Source organism: Carlito syrichta, unplaced genomic scaffold (assembly GCF_000164805.1).
Source record: "Carlito syrichta isolate Samal-C Ts95f unplaced genomic scaffold, Tarsius_syrichta-2.0.1 Scaffold274072, whole genome shotgun sequence".
NCBI classification, from domain to species: domain Eukaryota; kingdom Metazoa; phylum Chordata; class Mammalia; order Primates; family Tarsiidae; genus Carlito; species Carlito syrichta.
The window spans coordinates 11,951-33,621 of NW_007218168.1; the positions used below are offsets into that span (position 1 = coordinate 11,951).

Consider the following 21,671-nt stretch of genomic DNA (forward strand, 5'->3'; position numbering starts at 1 on the left):
CGCGTCCCCGGGCCCGCGCCAGGGGCTTCTGGCGAGTCCCTGCCGGGCTGTCTCCGAGGTGCTGGCGGAGACCCCGAGAATGCCCGCTTGGGTCTCGGGAGCCGGGTCACGCTCCCGGGGCCCAGCCCGAGCTTCTGGTTCGTGAAATCTGCGGGCCGGGGGCTGCAGGTGCCTAGGAAGACACTGGGGTAGGGGTGAGGATAAAGCTGGGCTGAACGGCCTTGGCCACCAAATTCCGCAAACACTTGTTTTCTCTCTAGGGCGCATCTGGGACACACACAGGAGCGTGATTGGATAGAGCTTTGGTCGCTCTTCGTTTCATGTGCGCTGTTTTGTCCATCCAAACAGATCGTGAAGTCTTTGCAAGTGGATCGTGTATTCCACTTGCCTGCGCTCTGTGCTCGCTGGACATTCTGGGGTGGGTGCGGGGTTGGTGCGGATCATTCAACTCCAGGCCTGACTAGAGTTGGGGGAGTACCATGAGGATCACGCAATCGCAGACATTCAGAAATAAAAAATGTCAGGACCCAAGCAAGGCTGGCTAGAAAACATGGTCTTATTTATTTTTAAAATAAATGTTTGTTTAATACTTTTTTTTTTTTTATAAAAGTCAAGGTCTGGCTATGTTGCCCAGACTGGTCTAGAGCTCCTGGGCTTTCAAGCAAACCTCACGCCTTGGCCTCCCAAAGGGCTGGGATTACGGGCGTGAGGTACCATTTTTTAGTTAGAGTCTCACTCTGTCGCCCAGACTGGAGTGCAGTGGCCGTCCCCGGCCACCGCAGCCTCCACCTGCTGGGCTCAGGCGATCCTTCCGCCTCAGCCTTCCAAGTGGCTGGAACTACAGGCGCGCTACCACGCCCAGCTAATTTTTGATTTATAGTAGAGATGAGGTCTCTCCAGCGACGTAGTTTTAAATTCAATTTAACTTTTCTGAGCCTTGGTCTTCTCTGACAAACAAGAACAAGGACGTCCAGAAGCAATAAGGAGAGAGGAAGACTGTCCTCTGGCTGGTGGGACCTAAGGTAGATGCTCCAGGCCCCATGGGTAGGAGATGGAAATCTAGGCTGCAAAGTTAACTGGGTGCCATAGTTACAGCAAGCAAGAACTGGAGTCCAGAAAAGAGACACTGGAAAGGGCAAGGAGATGGGGAACAGTGGCTTGTAATCCCAGAACTTTGGGAGGTCAAAGCGAGAGGATTGAGAGCCCAGGAGTTCGAGACCAGCCTGGCAAAATAGCAAGAACTCATCTCTACAAAAATAAAAAAATTAGCCAGTGATGGTGGTGCATGCCTAACAGCTACTCGGGAGACTGAGGAGAGAGGATCGCCTAAGCCTAAAGAGGTGAAGGCTGCAGTGAACCATACTGGTGCCACTGCGCTCCAACCCGGGAAAGTGAGACCTGACTAGGAAGGGGAGGGGCAAAAAAAAAAAAAAAGGTCAGGAAGACAGACTCTGCCCAAAATGTGATAGAGCAACCAGGTGAACACCAGAAGACACAAATGCCAATCCAAATGCGCCCACCTACTGTTATGCCCCTCCTGGGGTTGGAGAGGGAGAGGGCAGTGGACCAGGGGTCCCGCGTGTGGGCCGCTAACAGAGAGGGAGACCATGGCTCATGGATGCAACTTTTTAATCTTCAGATTTTGAATTGGGAGCTACATCCTATGGAATTGCAGATGAAGACACAGCAGAACATACTATCAATCTAACTGCTGATCTAGGAGATGGGATTATGGACGGAAGACTGATCTTTGGTCTATATGCCTGAAGAAACAAACCAAATCTACATCTATAAAACCATAGGGGAAAAGAGAGAATAATCCGTTGTAGGTCTGCTTAGATTTTAGCAATCCAGTACAGTTTGTGGCAGAATCTGATACCTTATTTCCACAGTGGAGAGGATTAGAGTATTTTCTTTTTTCATATCTACTATTGTTAGTTATATAAAAGAAGTAGCAAATGATTTCTGCCCTCGAGGACTATGTATCATCTAGCTCTGATAGTAAAAAGAGAAAAGAAGAATAAAAAAGCCTTCATTGTTCTAGCAATACCCCAACCCCCCAACCTCTATTATTTGAACAAACACTGACAGGAGACTGGCCAGATAAAGAGGGATTGGACCAAATGACCAATGTCCTCATGTCTTTCCACCTGAAACTGCTTTCCTCTTTCAGTGCTTCCCGAACAATATATACAGGAGGTGTCAAAAAAAATGTATACACATTTTAAGAGATGATATTTATGTATTATTTTCAAAGTTGAATTAAATTACAGCGGGAATGTGTAGTATGACATTCGCTCAACTGTGCTTCCACCTGTTACATAGTGACGCTAGCATTTATTTGATTAATGCTATCATTTGAGTGAATATCATACTTAAAATCTGTATACAACGGGCTGGGCTCGGTGGCTCACGCCTGTAATCCCAGCATTTTGGGAGGCAGAGGTGAGAGGATTACCTGAGCCCACGAGTTCAAGACCAACCTGGGCAACATGGTGAAACCTCATCTCTACAATACATTAAAAAATTAGCTGGGCATGGTGGCACATGCCTGTGATTCCAGCTACTGGGAAGGCTGAGGCAGAAGGATCGCCTGAGCCCAGCAAGTCAAGGCTGCAGTGACCATGATCATGCAACTGCCCTCCAACCTGGGCAACAAAGTGAGACTCCAACTTAAAAAAAAAAAATCTGTCTACATTTTTTTTGGCATCCCCCAAAAATACATGACTACATATCCCCTACTGTGGTCCAGATGCAGATGCAAATCTCTTTCTTTGGTCTCCGTAGCATAGCTGTATAGGGCTGCATCTATCCAAATGATTTAAATCAAGTTAACATAAAGGATCCCAGGTCTTGGAGACTCAGTCCTACCCCACATTCTGTCTTAAAGGTATTTCTAGCACCAAAAATATTAGGATACTCTAGACACAATCCTGGCCAGCTTCCTTCCTGCTTCCTTCGGGGATCCTGTTACTTCTTACCAGTGAGGGACATTCTCCCAGGATCCTTGCCGTCTTCTGAGCCAAGGCTAAAGATTCTTGGCTGGATCCAGTATGAATTGAAACAACCTTTCTTGAAGGCAATTTGATAGCACTAATTAAATTTTTTAAAAAAAAATATGCATTGCTATTGTGGTTGTTACTAAATTGTGACACAACTATTCTATTTATAGAAATATCCTAAGAAAATATAGAATGTAGACAAAAATTTAACCAATAGCACTCATCAGAGCACTGTTAACATCATACGAAGACTGTATATAACCTATACATTCAACCCTGGGAATTTATTAAATAAATTATGGTATTTGTCTATAGTAGACTACTAGGTAGCCATTAATAATATTTTATAACTGTACTGTTGTAACATTGTAACTCATTGTAAGATCTTTAACTTATGATCTGTTGTAACATTGTAACACAAATAGGCTATGAGAATTGGGGATATCTATTTATGTTTAAAAATCACGCACACACATTCTTCCTGCCTTTTGTCAGTTTTTCCATCCATCCCAAGTAATTTACAGGATTCCCTGAGAAAGCCTGTTTTACAAATCTTCAGCCCCACTCATAGTTTATAGTTTCTCAATGAAATCATAATATTAACCAATTCATCTCCAAAGTCTAAAAAATATACAGCCTAGGCAACATAGTGAGACCTCATCTTTACAAAAAATTTAAAAAGTAGCCAGGCATGGTGGCCCACCTGAATCCCAGCTACTCTGAAGGTTGAGGTAGAAGGATCTCCTGAGCCCAGTTCAAGGCTGCGGTGAGCCGTGATCATGCCGCTACACTATAGCCTGGGTGATAGAGTGAGACCCCCAACTCAAAAAATAAATAATAGGATATTGGCAAATAAATAAATAATAGGGCAGAGTGGTACTGGCACTTCCTAACTGATCCCCTTTGGGACACAGCCCCAAGATGAAATCAGGTCTTCCACCCTCTCTCTTATTGCTGGTTAGTGTTCCTAATCTCCTGTGGATAGCTATTGACAAAAGGAACCAAGTTCAACAGTACTGTATAAAATGGATTATTGTCCCAGGATCCATGGATATAATTGCATCCATAACTTTGAATGGGAAAACTTCATGTTTATATTCACTAACTTGTAATGAAATTCTCCATTTACTTCAGTTATACAGGTAGGCAGCAAACCACAGTAATATTAGAGGTGTTGTCTCATATTACATCATTATTAACAATGAAAATCACAGATATTTATATTATATGAAAGTTGTTGCCGGGCACAGTGGCTCACGTCTGTAATCCCAGCACTGTGGGAGGTGGATTGCCTGAGCTCAGGGGTTCGAGACCAGCCTGAGCAACATGGCGAGACCTCGTCTCTACAATAAATCAAAAAAATTAGCAGGCTGTGGTGGTGCATGCCTGTAGTCTCAGCTATGCCACTGCACTCCAGCCTGGGAGATAGAGTGAGACTCTGTCTCAAAAATAAATAAATAAACAGAGTTTGCAGATTTTTTATAATATCCTTTATGTTCATTACTACTTTGAAATTATGATAATATTGAACCTGTCTACATTTTCTTATGCAGTGCTTTTACAAAGAAGTAGATATATTGATATCACAATTTTATAACTATATTTTTATATAATTGGTTTCCTACGTAATCACATGTATTTTACTTTACAAATTGAATGTATTCTGAGAAGGAAGCCATAGGTTTTCCAAACTGCCAAAGGGGTCCAGGGCAATCTGGAAGAGTTTAAGATCCCCCAGACTTTAAATATATATCCAGGCCAGGTGTGGTGGCTTACACCTGCATTTGCAACACTTTGGGAGGTGGAGGCAGGAGGATTGCTTGAGCCCAGGAATTCAAGACCAGTCTGGGCAACATAGCGAGATCTTTTCTCTACAAAAACTCAGAAAATTAGGTAGTTGTGGTGGTGTGTGCTTATAGTCTCAGCTACTCAGGAGGCTGAGGTGAGAGAATCACCTGAGCCCAGGAAGTCGAGGCTACAGTAAGCTGTGATCACACCACTACACTCCAGCCTGGGAGAGTGAGTGAGACCCTGACTCAAAATAAATACATATACATACATACATACATACCTACTCAGTGGAGGCTTCCCTAGTTTTACAGGGGCTTAATCCTGTTAACAGTTCCAAATGAAATGATCAAGCAAGACACTTAGCCCATTTTGAAGCAAGATCCTTAAGAATAATGGTAGGTCCTTCTCTTTTATCTGCAGGATGAAAAGAGGACACCAAAGCCCAATGCACACCCGGACAAATGGAGAGACAGATCCAAGACACAACAGCTTAATAAAATGTTCCTTCTATTTCAATGGGAGACACTAGATCACAGTTAAAGACCTATGAAAAGATCCCGTTGAGAGAGGTAGGTTCAAGAAAGGGAAGATGAATCGATGTTGAGCACAAATCCCTAAGGCTGGTTCAGGGCATGGGAGCAGAGTGCAGGGAGAGGGTCAAGAGCCAGCTCTTCTCTTCCTGCAGCAGGAAAGACAGGCAGATGCCAGTGGGTTGCTTGTTTGGTGTCGGTAAGATGAGGGATTTCCAACTGATGGTGTCTACTTTTCCCTGAGAAGTAGGAGGCAAGATCAGCTATTGAGCGTCAGAACGGGAAAGATAGAGAAAAAAATAAAATGATAATAAAAATTAAAAATGATAATATGAAAATATCACTTTGCAGTTGACAAAGTGTAAGTGTTTTCTTTTTTGTTGTTGTTTTTTGAGTCAGCGTCTCACTCTGTCACCAGACTGGAGTGCAGTGGCGTGCTCACAGCCACTGCAACCTCAACGTTCTGGGCTCAGGCAATCCTTCCACCTCAGTCTTTCAAGTAACTGGAACTACAGGCATGCCCCACCACACCTGGCTAATTTTTATTATTATTTATTGTAGAGATGAGGTCTTGCCATGTTGCCCAGGCTGGTCTCGAACCTGTGAGCTCTGGCAATCCTCTCACCTCCGCCTCCCAAAGTACTGGCATTACAGGCATTAGCCACTGTGCCCGGTGACAAAGTGTTTTCAGTCTTTTCTTACAGCCCTATAAGGAAGACATGATCTTTGCACTGTGGGTGAGAAAACGGGGTCTTAGGAACAGATCCACTTTCTTTTCCCCAAGATTTCCCAACTGAAAGCAGAAAGAGCTACCAGTTAAACTCAGCTCCTCAGATGGAAAATTCATGGTGGATATTGTAGGAAGGTGCTTTATGTATTTGTTCATTTATTTGTTAATTAGTTATTCTTTTCAAGACATTTGAATTGATACAAATTTATTTACTCTTGTCTTTCCTTAGTTAAGGAGGGACCATAAACTGAAGAGAAGATTGAGGAGTCTACATTCCTAAATGTTGAAATGAAAAAGCAATGATCTTTCCTCAAAGTGACTGTAATGATGGGTCTTTGGCACCCTGATAGAGCACTAGTATTAGAAATGTCTCGGTTCCTACTTATTCATGTCTATGTGTGATGTCAGAGTCTCTGTATTTCAGGTCACTAACAAGGTTCTTCAGGCAACCTCCAAGATCAGTCAGTTTCTGGAAAGCTCTTGGTGGTGCACAGCAAGGCCTATGTGTTAAAAACCAGAAGTGGATGTGCTAATATTGGAGAACCTTGGTAAAAATGAATCTTGGGGTCCAGGTGACAATTACAAGAGTCTGAAAAGAGTAGTGATAGATACCCGTGTTCTTTAGCATGGGTGTTCTTTGCTCAATACTCAGGGAGCAGGAAAACAAGAGTGAGGCTTAGGGACATTAGGCTGCTGACTAGAGACCCCATTCATACCCAGACTCAGAGGTAAGGATAAGTGGGGGTATGGCTCATGTGTAAGTTGTATCCCCACAGAATAGGACATGGCCATAGAACCTGTCCCAGTGGACTATGTAGTTCTCTTCCCCATCCCCACCTCCACCCTCAGCTGAGTTCCTATGATAATCAGTGGATGAGAGTCCTGGCCATTGTGCTGGGACAAGGCACTTCCCTGAACAGAGCAAGTTAGTTGAGGAAGGAAGGATGACTCAAGCAGCTAGTTCTAGAGAACGACATGGTCCATAGCTTAAGTTCTTTGGTTTTGGTGCTGTGGTGGGGACAAAAAGGCCTCACTTGAACAATCTCTGACCTGTCGGACACTAAGGAAGAGAAAACCCTTTAGATTCGCGTAAGTATGCTCATTTGACTTTTCAATGAGGTTTGAAATCTTTTCAAAATTTTGGGAACCTGAAGTGAGCATACTCCAACTTGTAGCTAGGTAAGGATGCTTGCCAGCATGTGCAAAGTTGGCAAACTCTCTCCTTGGTGCAGCCCCCAGGGGCTCACCTCCAGGAGCCAATGCCTCCTACAAGGGCAGATCAGCATCACTGAAACACATTCCACAGGATCCTGTGGTTTTCATCCAGCAGAGGAGAGTATCCAGACAAATGTTTCCCCAGTGACTCTCACAGAATTCATGCTTCAGATTATCAAGGGAATGTATGACCCTGCTTTTTCTTTGGGAAGCAGGTCTGTGGGAAAGCCTGGAAGAGAACTATTTCAGATTCAGGGGTGCCCTCTAGACACCGATGAGAAAAGCCAGGCCAGGAGTACTGGGCTGAAGGAGTCCTGCATCTCTGTCAAAGAACCCAGAAGAATGTTAGTGCTTTCCTGCCACTTCTTCATCAAGCCCCCAAAGTGCCCACAGAACTCCAGGGTGCCCTCACCATTACCAGGCCGCAATCAGCAGCACCAGGCAAGATGCCAGGACTGAGGAAGCAGGGCATAGGGTCCAGGCAGCCATGAGTCAGAGGCCAAGTAAGCAATAAGAAGCAGAGTTCATAAATCCCAGAGAGAGGAACTAGATGGAATCTTCAAATGTCAAGCAGATACTCAGCATTTACAAATCCCAGAGCATCGACAGAGAAAGGGAAGGATCAAGTATGTCACACAAGGCAGTTGTGTGTTCCAGCCTCAGTGGTCCTACCTGCCAGTTTTACCCTTCTCCCTCCAGGGAGAACCAATGAGGACTTGGAACTGGAAGGCTCCTGACCATCGCTGATAGCTACCTCTCTAGTATTTATGAACTCAGGGGAGAGGAGCAGCTCATGTCAGTCATGCCTCTGGAGCCTGCCTACCTCCCCTGCTGGGATGCCTTAGCGTCACCTTTGAGCACAGCTCCTTTAGGAGAGGTATCCTGCCTTGTTCTTACAGGACATCCATCCCAGGTCCTACCTCTGAACTAAGGCTTGGTGGTTGGCGCTCAGTTACCACCCGTCAGACTTCTCTGCTACCAGGCGACAGCTGACAGCACATTTCTCAGATTCCTGAGTATACTTTCCTTCTACATTCTCCAAGCTTGAGCCTCTTCCTCTTCCTCCTCCTCCTCCTCCTCCTCCTCCTCCTTCTCTTCTTCTTCTTCAATTTGGGGTCTCACTGTCTCACCTTGTCACCTAGGCTGGAGTGTAGTGGTGAAAACATTGCTCGGGGGAGCCTTAACCTCTTGGCTCCAGGCGATCCTTCCAAGCACTACCATGCCTAGCTAATTTTTTGACTTTTTGGCAGAGACAAGATATTGCTAGTTGCCCAGGCTGGTCTTGAACTCCTGGGTTCAAGCAATGCCTCCTGTTTCAGTCTCCCAAAGTACTGGGATTACAAGCATGAGTCACTGTGCCTGGCTGTTTCTTTTCCTAAATGATGTATTTAATACATAATGGGTAGGTGTATCTCCAGTTGGCATCTCCTTCTTTAAGTGAGTGGACCAAGTGTAGAATGGACAGCAGAGGCATGTTCCTGATGATTAAAGAGCAGTGACTACAGAGGGCATTAATTACAGATCAGTGAGTGTTAGAACTGGATGAGTCATTAGAAATCAAATCCCTTCCTATACTTTCACAGACAAGGAGAATCCATCTCTCAGATTTTTATTTTTTGTTAAATAGAGATGGGGTCTTTCTCTCTGTTGCCCAGGCTGATCTCAAATTCCTGGACTCAAGCTATCCTCCTGCTTTGGCCTCCCAAAGTGCTGGGATTACAGGCTTGAGCCAATGACTCCAGCCTGTTTTTCAGATTTTTATAGTCACACAGCTAGTAAGTGGCTGAAATGCAACCAAAATTCAGATTTTGTAATTCTAACATTCTTTTCTTATTCCATGATGCATCCCTAAGTCTGTTATATTATTTTTCTATAATTTTTAGTATAACATTAAACATTGTTGAAATAAGCTCAGTTCTTATAATGTTTTTGCTCATGGAGACTGATCAGCTCCTTGTGGATAAAATGAGATTAAAAGAACAATATTTTAACAGAGTAGATCTCATGTTAAGTGTTCTTACCAAGCACAAGAAAAGTAAAAGAAAGAAATGACCATTGTTCTAACTGGGGAGTTCCAGTGATAACTGTTCTCTTCTCTTGCTCTTTGTATTTAAGAATGAGTGTAGCCGGGCTCAGTGGCTCAGCCTGTAATCCCACGCTTTGGGAGGCTGAGGTGAGTGGATTGCCTGAGCCTGCAGGTTCGAGACCCACCTGGGCAAATTGGTGAGACCTCATCTCTACAATAAATCAAAATGAGCCGGATGTGGTAGCGCGTGCCTGTAGTTCCAGCTACTTGGAAGGCTGAGGCGGAAGGATCGCCGGAGCCCAGCAGGTCGAGGCTGCGGTGGCCAGGAGCAGCCACTGCACTCCAGTCTGGGCGACGGAGTGAGACTCCAACTAAAAAAAAAAAAAAAAAGAAAAGAAAAGAAAGAATGGGTGTATAATCCTAGCAAGTAGGCTCAGGTCATTGTTTGGTTAAGGTTTTGTGACAGGGATAAGCAAATCCGGACAAAGCATTACTCTCCCAGATGGCAGTCCTCTTGAAGGCTGTTCACTCCCAGGACCAATCATGAGGGTCCTGCCAAGAGATCCACCCAGACGTGAAAGTCCAAAGGAGACTGAAACTTTGAATGTCAAGTGAACTTTTCTCTCTTGAACTGAAAGAAAAATTTCCTTTTCAACTTCTTTGTGCAATGAAGTGGCTAGTGGTAGCCTAGGTTGAATTCGATTACTAGCGGTAGAAAACTGTGTTGGGGGCAGGACTGAGGAATGTGAGCAATTTCTTCCTTCTAAGGTGGGAGCTAGAATTTTCCACTTGATCTTTCTTTCCTTGGATTTCTCTAGTTTCCTTCACAGCCAAAGTTTTGAACTCCTGGGCTCAGGCAATCCTTCTGCCTCGGCCTCCAGAGTAGCGGGGACTACAGGCATGCGCCACCCTGTCTGGCTTATTTTTTGATTTTTGTACACCTGCTCATCTTTTCCAATTCCTCCCCTCTGTGCTGTCCTCAGCCCACCCAATCTGGCAGCTTCATGCCACTAAATCAGCTCCCATAGGGGTCTCTCCTATTCTCCATATCAATAGATTTTGTTTTTCTCCAATCTTATTTGGCACGTCAGGGACATTCACAACCCCTTGGGGGATTCATGTCCACTCTCTCATTTTCAAACAACATTTTGTCCTTTTCCTCCTGCCTTTCTGGCTGCTCCTTCTATGTCTTCTTTGCTAGTTCGTCCATTCATCCATTTATTCTGAAACCACCTACATAAAACTAGTATAAAGCCACAGGGTAAAAAACTGTGGAAAAGACCTAGCCCTGCAAAGTGAGATATAATTTAAAGATTAACAAATCTGGCTGGGCGTGGTGGCAAAAGCCTGCAATCCAAGTACTTTGGGAGGTGGAGGCAATAAGATTGCCTGAGCCCAGGGCTTCCACCAGCCTGAGCAACATGGCGAGACTTCATCTCTACAATCAATCAATCAATCAATCAATCAATCAATAGCCTGGTGTGATGGTGCACGCCTGTAGTTCCAGCTACTTGGAAGGCCAAGGTGGAAGGATTGGCTAAACCCCGCAGGTCATGGTTGCAGTGACCATGAGTGTGCCACTGCACTCCAGACTGGATGACAGAGTGAGACGCTGACTCAAAATAAAATAAAATAAAAAGATTAACAAATCTGCTGCTTCTAAGTTGTTTTTAAGCTTGCCTTCTCCCTTGCATTATTATTTGCACATAGTCGCTTCAATAAAGAGTAGACACTAATAATTGATTATCTTCATGTCCTGATGCCCAGAGAAAGTTGCCCGCGACATTGATAAGCTTCTTTTCCCTTAAGCCATGAGCCTTAGGTCCTGCAGACCTCCCAGATGAAATCCAGAAATTTGATCGGCCTTTCACAACTTTCTGTAAAGCTGTAGGCAGAAGTAAATGGTCACCAGCCATCATAAGACTTGTAAGACCCCCATTTACTATCGTAAAACCTCTTCAAGATATTTTTCAGACTTTGTATTTTGGTAGACCAACTGGCCCCACTCAAATCTGTGATCCATGCCAAGGTACTGACTCCCTGGGTCCTGATCCCCTTGTCTCTGAGCACGGAGACAGTTTCAAAACTCCCATGAATTCATTCCCAGCTGATCAGCAGTGGCCGTTTCCTAAGCCCCTACCTATTAAATTATCTTAAAAAATCCAAACCTAAAAATTCTCAGGGGGGGCAGATTGGAGAAATAACTCCCATCTCCTGCTTGGCTGCTCTGAGATAATTAAACTCTTTTTTTTACTGTGCTCTGAGATAATTAAACTCTTTTTTTACTGTAACAGCTGCTCTCTCACAGACTTGGCTCTCTGTGTAGGGGGCATAAGAACCTGGTCAGATGGTGACAATTCCATATTACAAGTATTTAAGGAGCATCTACTTTATGTCTGTACCCTTCTAGGTGCTAGAGGCCAAAACTCATGCTATCACGGGGCTTATAGTCAAAGGAGAAAGAGCCCAGGAAGACAGCAACAAAACAATTGATAGAATATTTTTTGCGTGCACAAATTCAGGACACAAGATATAACGTGTTTAAGGTAATAAGTGCTATGAAGAAATATGGAACTGGATCATAAATAAAAGGGGTTGGTGCATGTCATTCTGAATAAGGTGGTCATGGATGTTCTCACTGAGAGAGCATGCAAGGATGGATATGAGGGAGGAAATGGGGCGATCCATACAAATATCTGTGGAACAGCACTCGAAGCTTTGTGAAAGGCTCTGAGGTGGCAGTGTGAGCTGTTGGAGGAACAACAAGGATGTTGAAGATCAATAGTAGGAGATGAGGTCAGAGAGTGTGTGGGACTCGTTTGGGTAGACGTGGGTGGAGCCTGGGCAAGGTTCTTTCCAATTTGTTTAATTTTCTCACTGCAACAGGAAGCAAGTCATTGACTGTGCATGAGGATGGGGATGGAGAAGTGAATGAGAGAGTAGGAGGTCTAGAAGTCTTTTAAGAGGGTGGGAGAGCAAATGGAAGCAAATGGTTTATCAGGAAGTAGAATTGCCAGTGGCACCTGGAGCTCACTGCTGTGAACTTTACCATGAGACTGGCCAGAAGGGTTGTGGTGTTTTTCTTCAACCCTGCTGAGCTGCAGGGGTGCAGGTGTGGAGTTGATAGAATTGGGCTTAGCCCAGGTTGGGGTTTTGCCAAGGGGGCACCACAGAGTGAGGGAGAGGCATAGTGAACAGAGAACAGATGCAAGGGAGTGACTCTAATGATTGTCCAGAGAATGTGAGTGGGTGTGGAGGTATGGTGGGGGGAAGGAAGAGAGAAAAGTTGATGTGAATCATAGGCCTCAGTGGGCCCAGGGATTGTTTGAGTCAAGTTTAAAAAAAAAAAAAAAAAGGTGGGGTTGGGGTGGAATGAACTAGTTGGAGAAAGTGGGGCTTAAAATTAGGATTTCAAAGGTGGCTCTAGGTCTGTTTAGAGCTATACAGTGTGGGAACCTCTGGTAATGTGTGACCTTTGAGCACTTGCAATGGGACCAATGTGAATTGAGATGTAAGTTTTTGTTTTGTTTTTTTAGAGATAGAGTCTCATTCTGTTGCCCAGGCTAGAGAGCAGTGGCATGATCTTGGCTCACTGCAGCCTCAACCTTCTGGACTTAGATGGTCCTTCTGCCTTAGCCTCCTGAGTAGCTGGGATTACAGGTGTGCACCACCACACTTAGCTAATTTTAAAATTTTTTTTTGTAGAGACAAGGTCTCATTATGTTGCCCAGGCTGGTCTCAAATTTCTGGGCTTAAGCAATCCTTTTGCCTCAGGCTTCTAAAGTGTTGGGATTACAGGTGTGAGCCACCATGCCCAGCTGAGATATGATCTAAGTATAAAATATACATCAATTTTCCAAGACTTAGTGTCAAAAAAGGTGAAGTATTTCATCAATAATTTAAAAAAATTGGTTACATAGTAAAACAATTTGGGGTATATTAGTATAAAGTATATTAAAATTAATGTCACTCAGTTTTTACTTTTTATTTATTTATTTTTGAGTCAGAGGTCTCACTCTGTTGCCCAGGTTGGAGTGCAGTGGCATGCCAACTGCCACCACAGCCTTGACCTGCTGGGCTCAGGTGATCCTTCTACCTCAGCTTTGCAGGTAGCTGAACTACAGGTGCATGCCACCATGCCTGACAATTTTTTTTTTTTGATTTATTGTAGACACGAGGTCTTGCCAAGTTGCCCAGGCTGGTCACTAACCCTTGGGCTCAGGCAGTCCTCTTGCCTCTGCCTCCCAAAGGGCTGGGATTACAGCTGTGAGCCACTACACCTGGCCAGTGTTTACTTTTTAAACAATTACATATGTGGTCTACATTATATTTCTATTGGTCAGCATTGGTTTAGGATATTACTGTGGGGATAGTGGTTGAGGTAAAGTCATGAGAAGAGAGAAGTTCAAGGCACAGGGAGACAGGTGGAAGGAAGAATTATCTATGTGGATACTGAAGTGACTAAGAATTAATAGCAGAGTCATTTTGTAGTGACAATGAGGCTAGACTATAGCAATGTTAGAGAAGTGAGGATGTGTAATGCAGAGCAACAGATAACTGCGTAAGAATGAGCAGTAGGTATATACTGGGGTGCCAAAAAAGCATACACATTTTAGGCAATGCTATCTATGTATTATTTTTATTTTGCTGTAATCAGAAGTGTCTGGATCCTGATGGTAAACACTTTGAGCACCTCTTGTAATTGCAGAAGTCAAATGTGACTTGTATTCATCTGTGTTATAAGTATACATTGAGTATTACAATTTTAATACAAGTTTTTCTTTTCTTAAAATGTGAGTACATTTTTTGGCACCGTCTGTAGTTTGATCACATGAATTATCTGGATGTAGCAATGAGGCTGCACAGAGATATCCGTTCCACATTTGGAGTTGAAGGGGAAAACATATACTGCCACTTGAGAGGGCTAAGAGGAGGTATATCCTCAGAGGTAAACCAAGTTAGAGCAAGAAGGGGAGAGGATGCTCGAAGAGGGGAGCATGTATCAAGAGTGGCCTACCTGCTTCAGAGGGCACGCTGGGCCTGTTTTAGAAGCTGGGTCGGGGAGTGAGATGTGGGGGGTGAGCTGGGAATCTGTGGCTTCTTTTAGTAACTAACATACTAGGGTTAAGAGATAATGAAATTAGCTCTGGTGGTTTCAAGTCAGAGCAACTGGAGGCAAGGCTGAGAGCATGAGAGCGGGAGGAGGGGGCATCCGTTCTTCACTCTAGCTGGAGGTGATGCAGAGGCCTAGGGAAAAGCAGGCATGTCTTGCATTTGAGGAAGGGTGGCTTTTGTTCAGAGAATGCATGCCTCCCGTGTCTACCTGTTCATCAAATGCTGAAACCATCAAAGTTCATCATCCAAGGCCCTCTCAACTACTCATGCAACACTTGATAGGTGAATTTTTCAACCAATAATAGCTTCTATTATTATTTTTTTTTGAGTTGGAGTCTCACTCTCTTGCCCAGGGTGGAGTGCAGTGGCATGCTCATGGCCACGGTGGCCACGATTTGCTGAGCTCAGGCGATCCTTCCAACTCAGCCTTTCAAGTAGCTGGAACTACAGGCGTGCGTCTCCACACCCAGCTAATTTTTTGATTTATTGTTAAGATGAGGTCTTACCAAGTTGCCCAGGCTGATCTCGAACCCCTGGGCTCAGGCAATCCTCTCACCTCCACCTCCCAGAGTGCTGGGACTACAGACTTGAGCTACCACACCCAGCCCCAATAACAGCTTCAAATTACCATTTGGAGGCAGATGATTTGTACATGGGGATCTTCGGTGTAATTCTCTCTTCTCTGCTCTAGACCTGGATACTCCACTGCCCACTGGACACCTGCTTATTCTCGGCATGGCCAGAATGAAACAAACAATCTCACTCCCAGACTCATACCTCTCAGAGAAGAGCACCACACTCCACCGAGGTACCAGCCAGGAGCTGGGCTGGGCCCACGGTGTCTCTTTTTTGCTTATTCCCCATATTCAGTCCATCATGAGGTTCTGTGGATGAGTTCAAATCCAAAACGCACTCTATCCACTTTTGCCCGTTTCCACATCTGTTCCCCCCGCCCCTCGCTTTGCACCTCGAGCTCTACAATAACCTCTTATTGGCCTAGACACATATGTACTGGCCCTTCTGCACTGCCCCTAGCATGACATGTTCAAAATTCCCACATCTTTTCATGCCATTCTTTTCTACCTAAAGCTCTGGCTCCCCATTGCTCTTGGGATCAAATGAGAAATCTCTGCAGTCTCACCACACCCACCTGCCCAGCCTCTCCTCATGCTAAGCTTATAACCCACCCTTGGACACTCCACCATGTCTGCTTGCCTTGGGGTCTTTACTGTACCCACAGTCATTACAGGGCTTTGCACTCGCTGTTCCCTCCACACGAAATACCTCTCCCCTCCCACTTTGCCTAGTCAGCTCCTATTTGTCTTTCAGATCTCAGCATGGATATCCCTTTTTGAGTTCTGCAACCAGGTCACATCTTACATCTTCCACTCCTTGCTCAATTAGATGCATCCTATACCTTTCTCTTGAGGTCCCTGTAAAAGCTGCAGTTTTACGTTTGTCAGTCAATAGTTGATTACGATGATGATGATGACTATTATTATTTGAGTTGGAGTCTCACTCTGTCACCTGGGTTGGAGTGCAGTGGCGTGATCATGGCTCACTGTAGCCTTGACCTTCTGGGCTCAGGCAATCCTTCTGCCTCAGCCTCTCTAGTAGCTGGAACTACAGGCATGTGCCGCACCACGCCTGCCTAATTTTTTTTTTGGTAGAGATGAGGTCTCATTATGTTGCCTAGGCTGGTCTCGAACTCCTGGGCTCAAGCAATCCTCCCTCCTGCCTTGTCCTCCCAAAGTGCTGAGATTACAGGTGTGAGCCACCATTCCTGGCCTGTCATTCCTTGATTAGTATCAATCTCTTCTAGCAGATCCCTCAAGGGCATGGACTCACCAAAGGCTGAGATCAAATCTGTTTTTGCTCAATATTATATCCCCAGGACCTAACAAAGGGTCCTGCATATGGTAGTTGCTATGCTGAATAAACAAATGATTCTTGATATCATAAATGTCCTTAGGCTTTGTCAAATACAGGGCCTATTTTGATCTACTACGAGATGTCACTGGTTCTGGAACTCAATTTCGGTCAGCAAGTGTATATAAAGCCCTTACTTTATAGCAGGCATTGTGTTAGGCCTACTCTACTCCATGACTACCAGACACACTAGAACGATTTTGTGGGAACTGGAAAACTGTTTGTGCTGCACAGGCATCTTCTGGGAGCATCCCACATTGGGTACAAAGGCCTGTCTAACTGACTTACTTGGGTAAGTTGAGAACTTCTGCTGTTTTTGGTGGATCTGTTCAGGTCTACCTGTTCCCTCTTTTTGAGACAGTGTCCATTGGCCACATTGGTCACATCTCTGGGTGGTGACATAAATAACAACAAACTGGGTGGCAGGAAGGGCAGCCTGAGGAAGCTTGAGCAAGTTATGAGGGTTTGGTCAGGAGCACCCACTTCCTGTGTGAGATCAGCCTAGTGGATTTCTTCACATGAAGCCCACCTCATCAAAGAAAGTGGAGGCAGGGGAGCAGCTAGAGAAACATGAGTACTTTTCATCTCAAGCAAGATAGGCTTTCTATCTATATTCAACCCCCACTCCCTGCAATGTTTACTCCCTCTAGCGACTCAGTCGGCTATTTTCAGTGACAAACACTACAGCTTCCAGGCCAGTCTCTGTGATTTTGGCTTCGTCTGGGTGCAGAAAGAAGGAAGGCAGCTGATGCTCCACTAGCGACTGCCTCAGTGCCAGCAACCTGCCTGTGCTGCTGTTGGTGCCGTGGGTCTCTTTTCCTGTGTGCCCTTCTCGGCTCCCTCGGTTGCTGACTCTTCGCCATCTGACCATCTGCCTTGCTCTGCCCCCGCAGCCACCATGCATTCCGGCTTGCTGACGCTTGCAGTGTCACTGGGTGCCCATCTGGCCCGGCCCTTGGGATGGTTAGACTCCCGCCTTCTACAGCTTCCCTGACCTCTGCTCCCTGGCTGCCCTGTGCAGATTCTGTGCCCCTGAAATCCTCATTGCTGCTTTTGACCTGGTGGGATAGTGATGAGGTTTGGCCTGGCGAGAAGGCCCCCAGCTTTTGTAATTAGCGTAGCCACATCAAGTAAGCACTATTGGGTGGATGATTAGAAAAAAAAATCTTTTTCTAATCTCAACATTTATTGTTCTAAAGCTATCTACTTAAGTATTTTTCTCTCCTAGATGGAGAGTGTTCTGAGGGCAAGGACTGGATTTATTTATCTTTACATTCAGGGTGCCTAGAATATAGAAGTTACTGGTCCAACTGTGGCTGGGGAATGGGAAGGAAAGTGTATGGAGGATGATGCTCTGATGTCAGCCTCCTGGGCTGACCCTGAGGAAAGGAGGAAATGAGGGCATTTATCATTGCCAGTCTCACTCTTCCATTGGCAGGAGTAGCCTCTGGGTAAAGCAGGGAGTTGCTCAACCTTGGCCTTGACTGTAAAAACCTCTGAGTCTTGCTGGACACATCACTGCCACCTCATCCTCTTTCCTGTCCCCCCACCCCCAACCTGTCCATTGTGCCTGCAGTGCCCCCAGGGAGAGATTCTTTTGCACTAACAAGCAAACACTAGAGAGACAAGAAAGGCAATAAATCTGGGAGCAAGGAGCAAAGCTGCAGGCCCAGTGCACAGGGTACACAGCGCAAGGGAAGCTCTCTGATGTCAGGACACAACAGCTCTTTCATTTCTCTGCTTTCTTATTTCTTTTTTAGATTATAAAAGTAATATATGTTCACAGAGAAAAATACAACATTATAAAGGCCTTCTGTCTTCCCCATTCTACTCCCTAATGCTAACTAGCGTTAACAATTCCTGAGAGACCTTCTGGAAAAGTGCTAGTGTACAAAAACATGTCTATATACAACTTGCATATACAAAAATGTGTGTGTATTCACATGCAGATAGACAGATAGACAAATAGAATTTGATGGTGTTATTGATAGAAGGGGAAAATGGTGGCCCATTAATATAAAGTAAGAAGGTTGAGTTAAAGGTAGACTTGAAGAGGCAGTTGATGGGCCAGGCTGGAGGACCTGAGGAGAAGTGAGGGAACACAAGTATGGGAACGGGGTGGGGCAGAAGTTTAAAATACTTTGCAAAGACAATTTGCAGTGGGCCTGGCACAGTGGCTCATGCTTGTAATCCCAAGACTGAGAGGCCAAAGTGGGTGGATTGCTTGAGCCTGTGGGTTCAAGGCTATGGTGAGCCGTGATTGTGCCACCGCACTTTAGCCTGGGTGACAGAGTAGACCACTGACTCAAAAAAAAAAAATTTTTTTTTTTGAGTTGGAATCTCACTCTGTTGCCCAGACTGGAGTGCAGTGGCACACTCACAACCACCTCAGCCTCGACCTGCTGGACTCCGGCGATCCTCCCGCCTCAGTCTTCCAAGTAGCTGGAACTACAGACACGCGCTATCATACTCAGCTAATTTTTTATTTGTTGTAGAGATGAGGTCTCGCCTAGTTGTTTGGGCTGGTCTCAAACCCGCGGGCTCAGGCAATCCACTTGCCTCAGCCCTCCAAAGTGCTGGGATTATAGGCTGAGCCACTGAGCCTGGCCAAAAAAAAAATATATTTTTTGCAGTGTAGGAGGAGGTGAGCAATCCAATATCTGGTTGACCTCAGTTTCCTTAACTAAAAAGTGGGATACTATTGTACATTCCTCACAGGTTTATAGTGAAGAATAGTTGGAGTTAATAGATGTAAAGTGCTTAGCACAGTGCCATGCCTCCAACATCCTAAATATTATCTCGGTGTGTCACTGTTGTTATTGTTAGGGTGCTGCTGTTGTTGCTGTTTTCAGAGTGCCTTGCATGGTGCCTGGCACATAGTGTGCGCCCTTCTGAGAGTGCTCCTCTTGTCATTTTTGGAATCCATTCTTTTGTCACAATGTTGCTGCTTCTTTTTCCTTCTTTGACTGCTTCTAGCTTCTTATTTAATGTGTTTACGCTTGAAGAAAACTTTTTGGTACCTGGTGGACCTAAATCCTTGAAACTATGTGGGGATATTTTAGGTAGCAAAGCCCACTGCCCATTTTGTGACTTCATCTCCCCCAGCCTGGTCCCAAGCTGTTGCACATGGTTTGAGCGGGGACATCTCTTTATTTGCTACACTTTATGCGTACTTCCTGAGGATATCAAGTTGAATTTCTTACTTAAGAAAAATGCCCAAGACTCATTAGGTCTACTCCTGTTCATTTTCTGCATTTTAATAGCATTGACCCTGTAACTCCTCTTGAGACATTTTGAGATTGTGATTCTGTTCTTATGGGATACTCTGTGTTTCTACTTGTATTTAGAATGGCTGGCTCAAAACTCTTAGTTTTAATATTCTGCAACCCGAATGCTCTAAATTGTCAGTAAAACTAAACCAGCCTACACACACTTTTATTTCTGATTTATAAATAGGTTCAGCTGCCTAACAATTACACATAATCTATTTTGCACACATTCCTTAAGGAGACATTTAGAGGGTAGATGGCTTTTACTCCTGTGAAGTTATCTGGAAACCATCTTCTTAACTCCCCCACCCCCCTGCCCGCCCCAAGTGGGCATATTTTGAGGGATGGGTGATGCGACTTTTGGCTCTGAAGCCCAAGCCACAATCTCCAACATGCACAGGAAATCCAGGATCAAATTTCTAAATGATCTTCACAGGGACAGGCCCAGGACCGGCTTGTGCGTGTCAGAGAGGTGTGCACTGCGTACTTTCTATCATACATGGCCACACATGCCTGTGGCTGTGAGAAGTACTGGTGACAAAGACAACAAGATGCCAGAGACAAGAAAGATCCATAGGTTCTGAGAAGGCGGTGAAGAGACCATCTTAGGTATAGTTTAGAACTTAGTAAGGTTGAAGGAAAGTGAGGACATTGCATATACTAAGGCCCATGAGGGATCTGTCTGGCAACCTAGAAAGAGGCATGTAGGGAAAAACGCCTTAGGTTAACCAGGTCAAAATTTCCATTCTGGGCAGTACTGGAAACTGAATAATAATACTGAGAACACCGAGTATTATATAGCACTTCCAGCTATGGCATTTCGTTTATTTCTCCATATAATGCAATAAGCTCAGTGGATTACAAACCGTCACTCTTTTACAGATGGAGAACATGGAGCCAGGGGAATGAAGAGACGTGTCAGTTGAAGCATCTGTCTAGGTTCTAGCACTCTGACCCCGCCCTGCTTTCTCCTGTCCAGTTGGCTTCACCTGCAGGGGAATGAGCTCTGACACCAGTTTCAGTCTAGACCCTGCGGCTACGGGTCTGCCCCGGATCCGTCTCTTCAGCTCTCAGTCTCCGCTTTTTTTTCATCATAAATTTAAGGAACTGGTTTGGATGATCTCTAAAGCAGGGTCCAGATGCTTTTTGACAGTCGGGTCTAGGCGATTTGGAGGGCCAGGAACTGGAAACTGAGCAGGTTGTGAACTAGAGGTTAGATGGCAGTAAAAGTTGACAAGAGGAGAGAGAAGGAAGTGCCTGGGGGCAAATACTGGGAGAAAGGCTATGACTCCATGGTTAGCAGGTAGGGAGAGTGGAAGAACTCGGGGCTGCGTTTGGGTAAGTTTCTCTGTGTAATTTAAAAAAAAAAAAAGGAAAGAATAAAAACCAAGTCTGGTCTCTTTCGCGTAGCCTGGGGCCGAGAGTCTCAGGCGGAGAAATTCAGGCGGACCACCCCGAATCCCCAAGAGCCTCACAGTTCACCGAAGAAGGCTCTTGGAAGGGGTGGATCGTGGTGGGCGCTGAAGACACATCGAAGGCGTGGCATTCTCGTCTGTCCTCCCGGGTCCCAGGTCCGCCGGCGGCCCTCGCCGCGCCCCGCCCCACACCTCCATTCCCAGGGCCCGCGGGGGACGCGAATTCCTAGAAGCCTAAAAGAGGCTGCCCAGGGCTGGAAGTTAGTTCCCCAAGAACGCTGGAGGTACGTGCTCGCACACACCCTCCGGTCACAGAAAGGCCAGGTGAGGTGGGGTAGGGTGTCGGGAGGGAGAACGCCCTCCTCGCCACCCACGTCTGGCCTGCAGCCCGGCTCCAGCCATCCCGCCCGCCAGGCTGACCCGCAGGCAACCGGTGGGGAGGTGGGCCAGGCAACGGCAGGCCCGGAGAGGATGGGCGGGGCCGGGCCGGCGGCGCCCAGGGGCTGCTTGGGTACCTCTGTGGCACCCGCCCGACCTCTGCGGGCTCCATTCAGAGCGGGGACGGTGAGTCAGATCTCCGGCACCCGCGGGTCGGGCGGGGAGTGGGGGCAGGTCAGGAAATGACATCAGAGGCCTGTGCCTGAGAGCG

The 21,671-nt window shown here is 45.6% G+C and overlaps 1 protein-coding gene across 1 annotated transcript in view; it reads right to left on the reverse strand.

Moving 5' to 3' along the window:
• Positions 1–21,671, reverse strand: part of FAM131B (family with sequence similarity 131 member B) — a 32,943-nt gene that overhangs the window by 10,105 nt on the left and 1,167 nt on the right. The window lies entirely within an intron of this gene.